Source organism: Stegodyphus dumicola, chromosome 4 (genome assembly GCF_044657685.1).
Source record: "Stegodyphus dumicola isolate Sdum_Otavi_A_Nest chromosome 4, ASM4465768v1".
Classification (NCBI taxonomy): domain Eukaryota; kingdom Metazoa; phylum Arthropoda; class Arachnida; order Araneae; family Eresidae; genus Stegodyphus; species Stegodyphus dumicola.
The window spans coordinates 2,028,775-2,045,931 of NC_140771.1; the positions used below are offsets into that span (position 1 = coordinate 2,028,775).

Consider the following 17,157-nt stretch of genomic DNA (forward strand, 5'->3'; position numbering starts at 1 on the left):
TAAAAAGGGAGGTGCACAACTACTTGTTAAGCAGTCCCATATGCAAATTTTCAACGTTCTAAGGCCACTCGTTTTCGAGTTATGCGAAATACATACATACGTACGTACGGACATACAGACGTGACGAAAAAAATTCCTGAATCCATTTTAAATCCTTTTTCTTTTATTATATATATATATATTTGTAATAATAAAATTCCATAGTCAAGAATACACTTAAAATTCTAACTGTATGTTCTTTTCATTTTTAATGGCGACGTTCTCTTATTTGAAAGTACGTGGAATTAAATCCACAGCCCCGTAGTCAAGTTGTTTTTCCCGCCATTTCTACACGTACAATTTTAGAATGTTCTGGAGATATTTTAAGCGAACTGGAATGGCTGACGAGGCTGACGTCATTTCTTGGAAGCTCCGCCTTTTCAGAGGCTAAAAAAAGACTCGCAAAAGGAATATCGGGGCTTTTTCTTAAATGTCACGATGCAGTAAACTTCATACAAAAAGTTATTAGTAATTCTTTTTATTTACTCCGGATATCTGATTTTTGTAATTGCTATTTCTCCTGGATAATAATAAATGGATCCTGTTTTTTAAACTTATCGTATGATTATTTAAGCTACGACTAAAGCTGATACATCACATATATATATAAACTCTACAGTGGCACCCGGGATGAAAGGTGGTGGATGATGATTCTTCACCACCAGGATTTGCCCATTGAGTCTTCTGATCCCCAGTCCACCTTTAAAAGGGGGACAACATAAGGTATTTTCTCCCTCTTTTCTGCGTGCCTTCGTGGTGTAACGATAGCACACTCGGAGCGTATTCGAGAGCTCCAGGTTCGAGTCCCGGCTAGGGCACTGCTCATTTTTCGTGTTTCCTCCCTCAAAAATCTTAATGACTCTATATATTAAAGACGGGCAAAATTTTGAAAATATAAATACTGATTTAATTAGGCTGATTACCAATTTTAATAAAAGTTTGTAGAGACATTAGGTATTTTTTGGAAGCAAGAGAGGAGAAAAATTAGCAACCGATTTCGCCGGGAATCGAACCACGGACCTCTGGAATACTGGCCTAGCGTGCAGAACCACTACACCACGAAGGCGAGCCAAGAAGGTTGGAGAAATACCTCATAAGTTTCTTCACACAGAATGCCATTTCAAAGATACTTTTTTCGAACGTTTTGGCTAATTTATGTAAATAGAAAAACCAATGAAGCAGAATTTTCGAATATTGATGTTATATTTCCTACAATGTTTGGTGAAATTAGGCTAAGCACCGATTACGGCAAAGCGCTGGAGGGCATACGTATTTTAGAAAGGATTCTTCATTGAAAATTTAAGAAAAATTTAATGCGGACACCACACGATTTCCTTTTATGAAATATTAAATTATACGTATTTTTTGCTGCGTTTCATTTAAACGTATTTCCTCGAATTTCATTAGAAATATATTTTTCATTCAAGTAATTCAATTCTCACTTCGCGGCAAGGCAAAAATATATAAAAACACAAAATATCCTCATTAAAAATTGAAAAATAAAGGAAAACATAAAACACAAAATACAATTAAACCAATTAAGAAAAATTTTTTATAATTAAGATTAAAATTTCCACGCAAAAGCAAGCAATTCGGCCAGTAGGAAAGAAGGCAGATTTTTCGTTGCACAAAAACTGAAAGTTTACTTTTAGTCCTACTCGGCAAAAAGACACTGAACGTGCAGAAACTGACTTAATTCACTATTCTGCTTAGTTTTAAATGCAAACAAATATAGCTGCTATAGTTAGGAAAAAAAAATTAGGCTTAGTGGCACTTAAACACTTTTTTTAAATGTTGATAATTCTACAACAAATGGATGCAGATGAATTAAAGGCATAAAAACCTTCACCGGAAGATAAGAATAATTTTGAAAGCCAAAAATGCACAATTTACCAACATATAATAAAAATAACTGAGCTCACCGAGACAGGTAACAGAGTAGGTATGTATATATATATATATATATATATGTGTGTGTGTGTGTGTGTGTGTGTGTGTGTATGTGTGTGTGTGTTTGGTGAGGCCGATTGCAACCAAAAAGGGAGATGCATAACTACACGTTATAGTAGTCCCATATACAAACTTTGAGCGTTCTGAAGATACTCCTTTTTGAGCTCTGCGAGATACATACATGCATACGTAGAGACATCACGAAAAAATTCTTTCTTCGAAAAAATTCTTCTTTTCTAAGTTCGAAAACAAGTTATTCTAATACTTGCGCAATAGCTGCAAAGTAAGATAATAATAATTTATTTACTAAAGAAATATTGATTATATTATCTCCTAATATTAATTTTAGTAGAAGTATGTAAAAAGAGTGAACCCATAGGTAGGAAGTTTAATTTCGAAAATTGTTTTAAAGTAACTTGACTGCAAATTGTTAAAAATGTTTTACGGGGACTTGAAGTAAATCACGAATAACAAAATTTCAGTTGGAAAAAGAAATTAAATTAAAAGCAAGCAATTATTGCTATTGATCTGGAATCAGTTAACCTTTTCAAGGGGAACAAATCAACTCCCATTCAATGAACAATGATTAATAAATAAATACGAAGGTGTTTTGTCTTTTACTCAAGTAATAATTGTGATGCCAAACTGGGTAATTAAAGTTAGGCCAATAAATTTATATACTTTTGGTGCATCCGATTGCAACCAAAAAGGGAGATGCACAACTACATGCTACAGCAGTCCTCTATATAAAATTTCAACGTTCAGGGGCTGCTCATCTTTGAGTTATAGGAGTTACATACGTACATACAGACGTCACGGAAAAAATCTCTTCAGATTTCATTTTAAATCAGTTTTATAATTCGCTAGGGGAAAAGAGTCTTTTTACGTGCAGATGTCACGCAAAAACATCGTTAAATTGCACTCGGTATCAGCCAAAATTGATATTTTTGTTGGAATACGATACCCGGAATTTTTCTTGATTATAATACTTCCTTTACTTCGTAGAAGGAAATAAAAATTAGTTCGTATTTACGTTATACTGTTATACGAGAAGAAATGCAAGAAAATTTTACGCAGACAATACGTTCAGTCATCAAGAATGAACCTGCCATGAACTGTGTAATCAGATCCACAGATTTTTTTCTTGAAAAAATATATTTAAATTCTTACGTCTTGTGAAATTCTTTACACATTTCTTTATCACATAATGAACCATATCTTTCCATATTTATTTCTTTAAACTAACGTTCAGTTTTAACAGATCTTTAATCGTAAAGAAGCTTCTCTAAGTAAAATGTGCAATCGTTGTGTAACAGTTCGATTAAAAATCCTGCGCAATCTTTCCGAAGCTTGAGCGAATTTTGCAATAAGCAGGATTAAACAAGGCTGGGGAAGAACGAACGCACCGCCCATTTTCTCACCTATCGGTAAGAGAAGCACAAATTATAAATTATCGAAATGGCGACACTGTAAATTATTTTTCACTTCATTGTAGCCCAATTTCTGCCACAGCAGTGCCCATCCCTTGTTAGGAAGAGAAAATCCAACAGGACTGGTTTATATTTAGTTTTATTTGGTAACTTTTTTACCCTTCGCAAGTTTCGAAACTAACCAGTTGGTGTTGTTTGGGCAGCTGGGATCACGCCCCGGATTTGATCAAAACCATTAGGTTGCGCGGCGATAAACATTCCACAATCACCATCAAACACGTGTCTTACACCGATTCCCGAATCCCTGAGGTCGCCAAGTACAAAGAAATGGAAGTTAAGAAAAAATCGAGGGCGAGAAAAAATAAGAGACCGAGAGCTTTGAAACATGACAGATGTGATTCTTTGGGCCATCTGGCTGCGCTTCCTGTAGTATAGTTTCTGAAAAAGCGTTTAGAGATAGCTCAGTTGTAATAATTAAATTTAGCATTTACATTTTAAGAAGACAAACAATTTGAAAGTCTCTGCTGCTGATAAGCTGTAAGTGAATATATATATATATATATATATATAATATATATATGTCATAATAAAAGCACAAGGAAAAGACGGAACACTGTAGATGCGTGATTAGACCCATACTGAAGAAGAATTTGATTGCGTAGTATTTAAAGAACTTGGCAGTCGAGGCAGTTTTAATTCCATTTTTATTTCCAATTGATATTTGTGGCCACAATCACTTGGCACTCTAGTCGTGCCTTTCCACAGAAGATTTACATTTTTGATATTGTTGGGATAGAAAGCAAGCCAGTGAAATTACATCTTAGCACAGTAGAGAGCAAAAGCTGAAGTGCGTAGTTATGAAAGAAGGAAGCACGCGAAGAGAAAAGTTTTGGTTTACAATTCGGTGATTGGTCGTCAAGAGGCATCTGGTATTAACGGTTACGTAAGATCGCATGATTAATTTGAATGACGCAATGCAGATAAGTTATTACGATTTTAGAATAGAGAGGAAGAATTAATCTTTATAGTTATATTATAATTCTGATTCATACATTGTTATCTTACATATATATACTATATATGTTTTTTAAGCTTCGTATTCAGCTTCGTAACCTATGAAATTTTAAGTACACCCCATATGACTTCTTTTTTTTTTTTTTTTTTTTTTTTTTTTAAGTATATGCATGTCTGTTGTTATTGGTGCTAATACTCACTTGTCTGACCTATAGTCAGCCCATACCCACGAAATTCCTTGAGGCAAGGAGCGTAAGTTTACGCCTGCCGTTGGCAACAACCTTGAGCCCCTTACAGATGACAGTGCGATTTAGCTCAGTTCCGCCCCCAATTTTGATGGTGATCAACCCGGGGGGACTGGTCCTTAGGTCTCCCACCCCTCGTCCCTTACCATCACCAACTCAAGAGGACTTTCGGCTCGCCTCATAGTTAGAGTGCCATCATGCCGGCACGGACAGTATACATATCTGCTTCTTAATACATGAATTTTAAGCGAGCAATACACGTGCTGACTAACACTGAGGATGTCCCTTAATAATCGCTGCCCATATGGGTCGTGGTTAGTGATGCTGACTGCCACACCGAAGAGCCCGGGTCTCATACCTGGTGGAGGTATGAATGTTTCTAAGTACATAGTGTCGATGCAGCAAGAGGAACTCAAAATACACGGGGACGGAAGACACGTAGAAAACGTAAGATACGTAGACAACATACAAAAAAAGTCATACGTTTGCTGCTGTAACACTTAAAAGATGAGAAAAAGAAAATATTGTAACAAGCAGCTTTGTATGTTACACACGCAAATGCTTTTAGAAAACTTCAATAGTTTTTTTTTTTTCCTAATTTAAGGAAGTATATTGTTTTAAATTTATTATTTTCACCTCCTTAAATTTTCCCCAGAATTTTCTCCAGAGTCGCCAAATCCTGGTGGGGAAGAATTATCATCCACCAACCTTTTTAGTTCGGGCACCACTGTAGAAATATTAGGCTATTTTGATGCTGAAGAAGTGAAAAATTAGCACTGTCCTCGCGGGACTCAAACGTGGATCTCTCCAATACGCGCCGAGTGTGCCACCATTATACCACGAAGGCTTACAGAAAGGAAGGAGAATATACCTGCGTATCAATACTTGTTCTACGTAAAAGGACGTCTTTCATTCAACCAACCGAGAACGATCGTATGATATGTCAATCAAATGCACTGTGGCACTCTCTATATAGAAAATGATTATTCTTTCGAAGTCAGTATTTTTAAAAGCTGGGCCTGTCTTCAGATTTTGATTACCGCTTAATTTATTCATTCCTAAACTCAGCAGAAAAGGTAGCTCTACAAATTAGTAACTTATCCAACTCTATAGAATAATTTATAGAGTTGGATAAATTACTAGTTTATGGAATTGGATGGACTGATAGACAACTTCAAGGAAATGATCGACAACGTATTCTACCTGTCTACAAACTTTTCTCAAAAGACAGTTTTAATAAACAGCAGAGACAAATAAAAAAAATCGTTTAGATGTTGAGTAACTTCACTTTTTTAAGCTCAAACGCTTTTCATTGTCCAAGTCACGAATCTTGTTTGACTTTGCCAGACCAGGCATCTGTCCACTCCAATCACGAGAGTGGCAGAGATAATTTGGTGAACAGAGAGAAAGCTGTTCTTTTTTGGCCTGCAGGGAGACACTGGACGAAGGAAAGAAGATCGTAGAAAGGTGCTGACCCCAGCAAAAATCTATACCTCTTTCGTTCAACAAATAAGATGGTTCGATGGAGGCAATTTCTTTTTCCCTTTTCTTCCACTCTTCAATTTTAATCGCAGGAGAATTGTTGCAGACAGAGAAAGCGTTTTCTTTAAAAAAAATCACTCTGTCAAATGATTTGTGATGACCGACTGTATCTCAGACATACTAAAAATTCTGCAACAAGTATACAAGCGATTAAAAGGGGCTCGATTAAACGATCCCTGCCCAAAGGAAAAGCTTTTTTTTAATTTTTAATTTTTTTTTATTTTTTTATTACGGAACAACATAAGGGATTACCAACACAAACCACCAGCTTAAGGGGGCGAGACTTTATCATTGATATTACAAAAAGAAAAAAATCTGATTTGGATTAGATATTAATGTCACACTGATAAGAAGTATTTACGGAATACAGGTTCCGAGCTTTGTTTGAAATGTTAAAATTTGCTGGCTTGGATACAATGAAAAAAATTTGATGTAGACACCACAAGACACTCTTGTAAGGCTTATTAAACTACACACATTTTTTTGCTGCATTTCATTTAAGCTTATTCCCTCGAATTTCATTACAGCTATATTTCTCATTCAATTAATTCTTTTCTCACTTTGCGGCAAGGCAAAAATACATAAAACCAAAATATCATGTTTAAAAATTCCAAAATACAGAAAATCATGACACTAAACACAATTAAAACAGTTTAAAAAACAACTTTTATAGTTAAAATCTGTTTCTGCGCAAAAAATAAGCACATCGGCTAGCTGGCAAGGTGTTTTTCGGTGTACAAAACCGAAAGTTTACTTTCCATCCCACTCACTATTCTACTATAGAGTTACAAATGTAAACAAATGGCGGCTTAGTAGCACTTAAAACAACTTTAAAATTGTTGATTATTCTACAACTATTTCACGCAGATTAAACGACAAGACAAGAAACTTAACCGCCAATGTACTGCAGCTAGGAGTAGACACATTCCTTATTAGAACCCATTTTCGAAAAGCTGTAATGTACTGTTTCTCCAAGACCGGATTTCTTTGCCAAGGGTGTAACTTTTTGTTGTAATTCATATTTGTGTTAAACTTTAGAAACATTCTATGTCACATTCGTTAAAGAACTGTTTAGTGAACATGTCCTCTCAATTTCTTTTTTCTATGTTGCTTTATTCTCAAATTAGACGCAAAAAACATACTGTTCCTTAACTTTTGGAGGGCAGTGTACGAGAGGAATACAACCATATGTTATAGCAGTCCCATATACGAAATTTCCACGTTCTGAAGCTACTCATTTTTGAGTTATGCCAGATACGTACGCACATACAGACGTCACGAAGAAAAATCGCATCTGAATCCATTTTACAATTCTTTTGGGGAAAGAGAATAATTTATTCAATCCGTACCTACAGACGTTACACAGAAACAACGTTAAATGGATTTGAAAGCAGTTAAAATGGATATTTTTGTTGAAAAATGATACCCGAAATTTTTCGCGATTACAATACTTCTTTACTTCGTATACAAGTAAGTAAAAATGCGTGGAATAACAACAGTTATAGTAATTGATGATAATACTATAAAATAAAATAAAAAAGGTTCCGAACGACATTTTTATGCGAGTTTGATCTTAATGGCGTTGTTAAATTCTTTTCATTAAGTTTCATTGATTGCTGTTTATTTCCAAATAATTTTTTCAATCCCATTTATAAATTAGCTTCTTTATTTCTAAGTAGATTTATTCTTTCGGTATTTGCAGCGCGTTCTTTTTATTCTGAGTATTAATTTGGTTTCCGTAACCAAGACAATTGTAGAGACATTAGATGTTTTTTTGAATCATGAAAGATGAAAAATGAGCAACGCCTTCGCCGGGAATCGAACCACGGACCTCTGGAATATGCGCTCAGCATGCAGACCACTACACAACGAAGGCAGGCTATGAAGGCGGGAGAAATACATTATAAAATTTAGTCTCAAGATTTAACTGCTTGGTATCACAGACTGTCAAAAGTATTTTTCTGCTAATTATCATATCTGTAATCCCTGTTTCTTCTGTTTTTTTCAACTGTCCTGGTGAGACTGTGGGTTTGAGTTAACTGTGGACGTCTTCTGGTGCTGTAAATTGAAAGACGAGTATACATCATGCGCAAAGTTATGAACCCGCGATGTTTAAAAAATAAGAATAAGGGAAACTGTGTTGAGGAACTGTGCACTTAAGGGGTATCAGCCATGGAGGTAGGAAGTAAGAAATAGTCGCCCTAAACAAGTTTCTCCGTACCCTGGTCTGAAGCACCGGCGATCCCTACGTGGTGACCAAAACATTGGGTCATTTACCATTGAGTTCTATGGGATTTGACGCGTTCGGGTGTAAATATTTTGTAATTACGTCGCAAATATACATATAAATGTATATATTTTCTTTTTCTACAACACTTCAGAGTCCTAAGTATGTGAAAACAACATATTTTTAAACAACATTTCATTCTGAACGGAATTAAATGCTATACTTTTCACAGGACAGTTTTCTCAGAATGGTTTAATTTGAATGAAATATTTTCACAAGTTTTCGTTAATTAAATTAGAAAAAAAAATTACGGTAATTTGATTTTATTCGGTTAAGGTACAAAAATTAAGATCAAAGTTTATTGTATTATTAATATTAAAATTATGCATTATTTCTTTTCTATTTATAGAGCTTCTTCCTAAAATACTTTCTTAAATATGACATGATTTTTTGGCTTCTTTTAAATCGAAAAATGTAAGTCAATTTATAATTAATGCTCTATTCGGTTCATTTTAAGTTAGAGAATTATTAGGAATTAGCGAAATACTTTAAAAAAGTATTTCGCTAATTCCTAATAATTAAATAGGTATTAAAAAGTATTTGACTTTCTCTGAACATTTCTGAAAGGGAATAAAATAAGTTTTTTTTTTTTTAAAGTATTATTTAAAACTTGTAACTGAGTTATTATAAAATGTAAAGGGAATAATTCTTTTAATTATACTTATCAGATTTTTTTTTTTTTTTTTTTTTTTTTTTAACCTTTATTTCAACAATACATATTCCAAAACTCTTTATTACGTTCTTAAGTGCGCATCTCATAGCATTTGCTTTACAATACCTTTTAACAGATTGCTTTCCAATACGAACAATTCTTGCTTAAATAGTTTTATAACGTATTTGTCAACAGGATTTCAATTTATGTTTACAATTCAATATTAAGGTTATTATATATTTAGATAACATTTATAATCATTATAAGTTAGATACATTTAATCATTAGATTTCTTCACAGTACTTTCACAGTTGTTTATAAGTGAATAAATTCTTCATTTCAAATACATTTATAAATAATTTAATGAATATTTAAGTATTTTGTCAAAGGCAGATACATGCTTTTTGCAAGCACATGCATAAATACCCATACATATTTCCTATTTATCATTTACGGCATGTGCAAATCTTTAATTTCTGTGCATTCACTATATTTTTCGTGTAAAGTAATTTACACTAATTTAGCATACACCCGAAAGTTTTACATAAAAAATATATATGAATATAATTTGAATGAAAATTATAAGTATTATTTTTAATACCCACTCAAAGGTCAGTTTTTCTTCAAAATTCCTCCACGATGGCATCTCTCTCTTTAGGCAGATAGCCCTTGCATGCGTTACTCTATTTAATAAAAACTTAATCTGACCTATGTGCCTAATTACAAATATTTTAACATACATAATTTTATATTTACATTTAGCCATCAAGTTTCAAAATTTTCAAATCTTCTAGAAAATAAATTTTGGCAGATCTCTTTTAGCAATTTTCTTAAAATCTATATTTTTGTAGTGCAACAGCTTAGAATTTTATAAAACAAATTCATAATCAAAATCGCTGTTGTTAGTTATCGAAAAATAACCAAGATTTTTGCGTAAATGTCAGTAAACTATACAAACTGCTATTATCCATCACACTATGAATGTTTTTTTCATGCGAGAGTGTCCCTTTTTCGATTTCTATGGAACTGTCGTGTGTCGAAATACTATCAGAATCCTGTCAAGCGAGCTTCTGAATGTAAACAAATAACACCCCGTCTGGTGACCCAAGCGTCAAAGCAGTGCTTCACTTCTAGCGCGGAATGGCCCCTCCTCCCTTTCCTACCTCCATGGTATCAGCAACCCCTATACCGACAATGTTCAATTGGCCATTTTCGATGTATCTTCTCTCAAAATCTGCTGTAGATACACGCTTAAAATTTTTTGCGTGATTCAAGTATACTTATCTGATTATACTTAAGTGAGCTTTAGAAACATTTTGAATTTTAGAGTAATTTACAGAATATTTTGTTAGGCATAGTAAAATTTAGCACTTTTCTCACACAAAAAATTAAAAAAAAATTTTTTTTCTTAGTTTACTACAAAAAGCTCATTTCAGTAAATATTAGGAAGCCTAATAAATAAGCCATAAAAATTTTAGATACCTGTGAGCAGTGATTCCTGAGAAAAGGTACATCGAGTATAAAAAAAATCACGGTTGGAGAAAAACGCGTTTTTAACCCCATAAATTAATTTACCCCATAAGCCCATAAATTAATTACGTAAGATTAATATTAAATCGCATTAAGGTTCTTTTTTAAGATTAAATTAGGTTATTTATTTAAACATGGCAAAGCCTCCGAGGGCCTAAGGGAAGGATGCCTTTGTGGAAAGCTTTATAAAGGAAATTGGCTCGCATTCGTGTTACACATGGGGAAACTTATCAAAATGAACAGTGTAGTGAGACCATTCACATGAGATCGAACCCAAGTAAAATTCCCGGTATTTAGGAATCTTAACCGCTCGAGCCAGGAGCGTAGGTAGAGGGGGCAAGGAGCGCCATTTGTCTCCGGCATCCATGGAGCGCCAAACCGATATTTTGAATTTTTAAAATGAAATGTTTTCCATTCTTGGTAAACAGGAGGGGACGCGAAATTTTAATTGTTTCCAGGCGCTGAACATCCTAGCTACAGATCTGGCTTGATCATTGATACGGATCTTCCTTTTAAAAGTGGAGCCCACCAGCGGTAAATTCCTTCAACACTGGTAGATCGACGTGGCATGGAATCTCGGAGAACGGGCTGGCTGCATGGGCGTTTTCGTGGTTTCCCCACGTGTGACGTGTATACCAGCCATTTTCCTTAGGACGTCTTCCACGATGGCATCCCTTCTTTTAGGCAGATAGTGTGTGCTTTCTCGAAATCTCAATAAAACTTTTTAAAGTGGCATTCGTGCCCAATCTGTAACAAGTAACGTTCAGATGTCACCACATTCTTAACCAGTGCAGGTTTAATGAGGAAATACTCGAATTAATAATAAAGTTGTACTTAGGAGTGTATTATTACAAAAAATAACTATGAACACAGAAAGAGATATTCAAGTCATATAACGAAGAAAACAGCGTAAGAACATTTATATAATAAAATAATTTTACATTTATAGATGGCAACAGTATTGGGGAGTTCTACGCTGTCAACGTAGGTAAGAAAAATAACATTAACTGCTGTCACAATATAATGTATAAAAAAAAAATTACCTTATATCCGCAGTTCGACCAAATATTGTTTTGGGATAGTATTATGTTTATATATTACAGCGTCTACCCTGTAAAAAATAAATAAAAAAGCATATTAATAAATTTTAATTCTTCAATTCTTGACTAATTTTAACTATAATTAGAGAATTTATAATACAGACGCTGTTCGCACATTTTTAGACGATTTTTATCTTAGCTGTAAAAGAAAATTTTCTGCTTGGAATTTTTTTTTTTTTTTTTTTAAACTGAAACTGCATTTTAAAAACATAAATTGTCGTCTGATGCTTCGCAGTTTTGTTTTCATGCAGAAGCCGCTTTTAAATGAAGCAAAGGCCGGAAGAATATGTGTTCTTTCCAAAGAAGATAATGATTCGTCTCTAGTTATTAAAAAACGTTTTTCGATATTTGAAACTATGATAGGTAATGTTGTCAACAACAAAGGGGGCAAAAGTCAAAATTTAGCTACAAGTGGAAAAATTGTTCCAAATTCGTATCCAAGAGAAAAACTAAATGTTTCAAATCTCACAAATGTAAGATCTTTAATGCTAAAAGAAAATTCGCCACATCAAAGGGACAGCTGCAAAATTATTAAAATAATCGGTGTCAACTGTTAACAAAGTGATTAATGCCAATTGGAATCTTAAAAAGGCGAAAAAACATAATGGGCGTAGTCTTCTCCACGACACATCGCCGATCGCAAAACGGGCTGTAGAATTCCTTATGAGAAACATTTATCCGTACAAAAAAGGAAAAATGTTGTCACAATATGGACGAATCTTGGGTGTACTTAAATGACTGCAATAAAAATAGAACTATTTATTATCATCAAAGAGGATAAAAAAATCTTAAAACATGGTTCGAAGGAATCTAAAGAAAACTTTTCTGAGGAATTATGATTGTTGCTGGTTTTACATATAATGACAAATTAAAGATAAAGAGAGTGGAATCTTTGATATATTCAAATGGTCAAATTAATTGTTTGCTGTATGTTTTTGATATAATAAAATATAAAAATTATAGCAAGTGGAAAAAAATTTTAAAACACACATCACATATTATCAAAAACATATTTTATACCGAATTATCAAACATGAAATACCTTCTCTTTGCCCACAGTGTGACCAACCAATAGAATTACATCAAGATACAACGAGCAGCGACATATCAAAATTCCATTGTTAATTTCCCGGAAAAAAAAAAAAAATGGAACAAGGAACTTGTATCAAGGCCTTCACTCATATCACTCTATTCAATCTCCTGAAGGGGTATGTATCATACACGGATTTTTGTGCTTTTGGACTTTTCAAAACATCGATCTACAACTTAGACTTTGGAAAGCTGTTCAATGGGATAAAATACCTCCGGTATTTCCGGTACTGAAAAAATGCTTTACTGTCTTAGAAATTATGGTGCATAAAGATAGTGAAGTATAAGGGCTAACAAACAGAACATTTAAAACATAAAAATTTTAGGTAAGTCGCAAAGTATTTCTGTAAATACAATGAAATTCGTCTAAAAATGTATGAACAGTATATATGTTAGAGATTCAAATAAAAAACTGACTATAATTTGAAATTAGACAAGAGGCAATCACTTTCGGAATTGTAAGTATCAGCAACTGTTAACTGGTCCATTATGCCCTATATAAACTTTTTTTTTTATCACAGTTTCATTCATTTTTCAGTAAATAAAAATTTTTTAGTTGGAAAGAAAAGATAGATAAGTGCCTTACTTAAATTAGGAAGAAAAACGAGAGATTCAGTAATGGAATAACAAAATTTAAGCGCAGCTGCGGATAACATCAGTTATAATTATTACGTTCAACACAAATTAAATTTCATAAGTTAATTAATAAAACGCAGGCGATTCAGACGACCTTTGGAATGATAAAATGAAGAGAGGAATGCTTCTTTCTCTTTATTTCATTCTCGCAGAGACAGCAAGTCGAAAAACAGTGGTATAATTAGTTATTGTGTAGAGGCATTAGGTTATTTTCGGTGTCAGAAAGCTGAAAAATGTGCAATGCTATCGCCGGAACTCGAACCTGGACCTCTCGCACAGTTATAAGTTATAAAGACACCATTAAGCTCGCACAGTTAAAAGCTATTTTTTCCCTCCTTCCAGCATTCCTTCGTGGTGTAGCGGTAGCACACTCGGCGCGTATTCGAGAGGTCCAGCTTCGAGTCTCGGAGAGGGCATTGCACATTTTTCACATTTTCTGATTCAAAATAAGTGACTGTACACAGTTATACCTCAGTACTCTCAGCTAAACTCTGAACTCAACACAAAACTCCCGCTCTTTACGGTTTTATATAGTTTCCCCCTTCCGCCAAGAAATTTCCAGTATCTTCGATTTTTCGAAGTTGCTCGAAGGCTTACATAGTTACTGTTGCATAGGGGTCGGTCCAGTTACAAATATATTGGGATCGGGCCAAAATGTCGCCTACTCTGGCGAGAAAAATTGGCCACCCAAAACATCTAGCTTGGCGCTATCCCGCCACGACATAGCCATTTATATCGATGTTAAATGAACTTACCCTTATAACGCTGTTTTTCCGGCAATGTTTCGCATTTCTGTAGCATTTCATGTTACATCATAGGAGAGGTACTACAATTTACGTATAGCCCTATAAGGTATTTCAAGCCCTTTCCTATCGTGCCTTTGTGAAGTAGTGGTTCTGCACGCTGGCCAGTATTCCAGAGGTCCGTGGTTTCCAGAGGTCCGGCGAAGGCAGCTATACATTTCTCATTTCTTCGGCTTTTCCAATTTACCTAATGTCTCTACATTAGAGCCGAACTAAAAGGGTGTTGGATGAGGATTCTCCACACCCAGGATTTGGCGATTGGGTCCCCTAAACATCCCTGTCGCCTTTTAAAGAGGGGAGTGTATAAGGTATTTCTCCCGCTTTCCTAGCATGCCTTCGTGGTGCAGTGGTTCTGCACGCTGGCCGGTATTCCAGAGGCCCATGGTTCGATTTCCGGCGAAGGCAGTTGCTCATTTTTCATCTCTCCGACTTTTCCAATTTACCTAATGTCTCTACAGTTTCATTAAAATTATTTACATATATACAAAATTCGTAACAGTATGTATGTCCAGTTTTCTTGCGTTATCTTTTTTTCCTTCTTTAATTAAAGATACATGTTTTTTACAAGCTATTTATAAAGTGAAAATGCAACAAATTATGATAAAGTACACTTCCCAAGGCGTCCAAGTTTACCTTTTCATGGTTAAACCGCCTGATACTATCTTTCGTATTTATAAATAAACACGCACAACGATGACCGAACTTTTATTACATACGCATGCCATATACTTTAATGGAGAGTATCACATTTACTGTTACGTCATCCTGTGACACAGTGTATTATATACTACACACTGCTCTCTTTTACTGCCTTAGTTTTTCCTACGGCTTAAGCTGAAACGTCAGAATTCCTTATCTTTAATACATACCGACTGAGAAAGAAAAAGGGTCATTATGAATAAAAGCATATATGCATTATACAATACACTCGATATTATTTTATTTAATGTTAGTAAAGTCACGATAGGTTGAGAATTAAAGTCCTGGCATCGGTGCACAATGAATAAGATATTTGCCTGAGGTTTTTTTTTTTTTTTTTTTTAAGAGGGTATGCTAATTTAAAATAAAATAAGTTGCGAGGTTTATCTAATTATTTTTAATTAATAGTTAATTTTAAGTTGGAAGACTTTCCTATTACTCTCTTTTCACCCATACTTTTCATGTCAGAATTTCAATGAGATAGCGAGATTTTATTCAGATTAAGGTAGAAAGAAGTGCTATTTAAGCAAGAGTTTCAGAAGTTAGTTTTAGAACGAATCTGCTTATTACAGGCCACGTTCTGTCGTAATTGTTAGCTACGTTAAGTGTTCTAGACTCTGGCTCGCCGGTTTACTACAAACAAGAGCCCTTCCTGCGCGTTAAGTATTCTGTGAGCCGTTAGACTAATCTATGACATCTTGAAATTAGTAGTACCTGTTACACAGTTTTTGTTAACCCTTTCCGGCACGCTACATTTTACGGAGTTTATATATATATATATATATAAAAAAAAAAAGAAAGAAAGAAAAAGTTAGGCAGTCTAATTAGGCCTCGAGGAGTACACAAGTAAAACTTTGCGAAGATAGCACTTATAGTTTTAATTCTGTGGGTGTGCCCAAAGTGGCACACTGACTGAATAGAGCTTCGAAAAGAGTGCTGAAAAGAGCATTGTTGTCAATGAACTGACCGATGAGACGCGGAGAAACAAAGAATACAGACTCTCAGTTGTCCTAGATTATCGGTGAGCCCGGTGTGGGCACACCTAGGGTTCGCCGTTTTATTTTAGGCAAGATTCCAAGGTAAAAATTTAAAACTAATATAGAATAAAATGATTAGCGTACAGCCAAAAAAAATAACATAGAAATTTCTTTTCAAACAATTCCTTTTATACCCTAAAAAAAAATCTGGAAGATTTCTTTGAAAAATGAGGGTCTTATAAAACTAAACATGGCTCAAATATATGAACTGGTTGTGTTGAGCTGCCATCTACTATAAATAAAGAAGGTTCAGAGTAACCTATAAATCCTTTTTTCATTCAATTTTTCTGGTGTGTCCACACCGGACACACTGTGTCGCAAAGGGTTAAACCAGAAGTGCTTGACTTATTGTAACCCATATTGGGTCATTTTTTATTTTTTAACATTTGAATAAAAGCGTCTTATACACCCTTTTTCTGATTTCTGTTTTGTTTCGCAAAGCTAGAAGATAATTCTTCAATAGTCCTTTTAAAGTGTATGTTCTCAAAAGAAACATAGACTTTACAAAGTATTACATCAACTTGTATGCGAAGAAAAGGGATTTAGAAGTGTTAAAAAAATTATAGACTTTATTCTGCTGTGTAGAAGTTATCAGTTAAATTTTTCAAATTTACGTAAGCTGATACTGCATTGCTATTATCCGCAGTTTTGCAAATAGACGGCCAATGTCGAGTAGCACTAAGCGAATAAACTTAATTTAAAATTTATGATGCTACAGGCAACAGCAGACTCTACAACACTTGAAATGACGGCGACAAACAACACCACGCTTAACTCTACACAGGATATATTTGAACTTGAATGGAAAGATTGCCGAACAAGCGTAATAACCTAAAACGCAAATACTACTGTAGAGCGAGAGCTGACGATTATCAGGCTGTTAAAACGGGATTACAAAAGACAACTAAGCCTACATTCGTCATGCAAATTTTACGGCAGTCACGCTCGTCACAGATTAACTCGCGGTATTGTAACTATGATTGATCACAAGTCACCCCTGCTGGGAAAGCTTAAGCTGAAAACACACCCATTCTATTCAGAACGCACATTTTAACCCACTCTGGTGGATACAATTTAAAAACAATCGCAAACTGTGTTCTTTCT

The 17,157-nt window shown here is 34.5% G+C and overlaps 1 protein-coding gene across 5 annotated transcripts in view; it reads right to left on the minus strand.

Moving 5' to 3' along the window:
• Positions 1-17,157, minus strand: part of LOC118202925 (zinc finger MIZ domain-containing protein 1-like) — a 1,176,934-nt gene that overhangs the window by 1,003,798 nt on the left and 155,979 nt on the right. For 4 of the 5 annotated variants that reach the window (XM_085814453.1, XM_085814451.1, XM_085814452.1 and 1 more), the window contains exon 2: positions 11,733-11,800. The exons of the other annotated variant lie outside the window; for it this stretch is intronic. The gene's annotated coding sequence lies outside the window, so the exon portion shown is untranslated. The remainder of the gene's footprint in view (positions 1-11,732; positions 11,801-17,157) is intronic. 5 annotated transcript variants of the gene reach the window in all.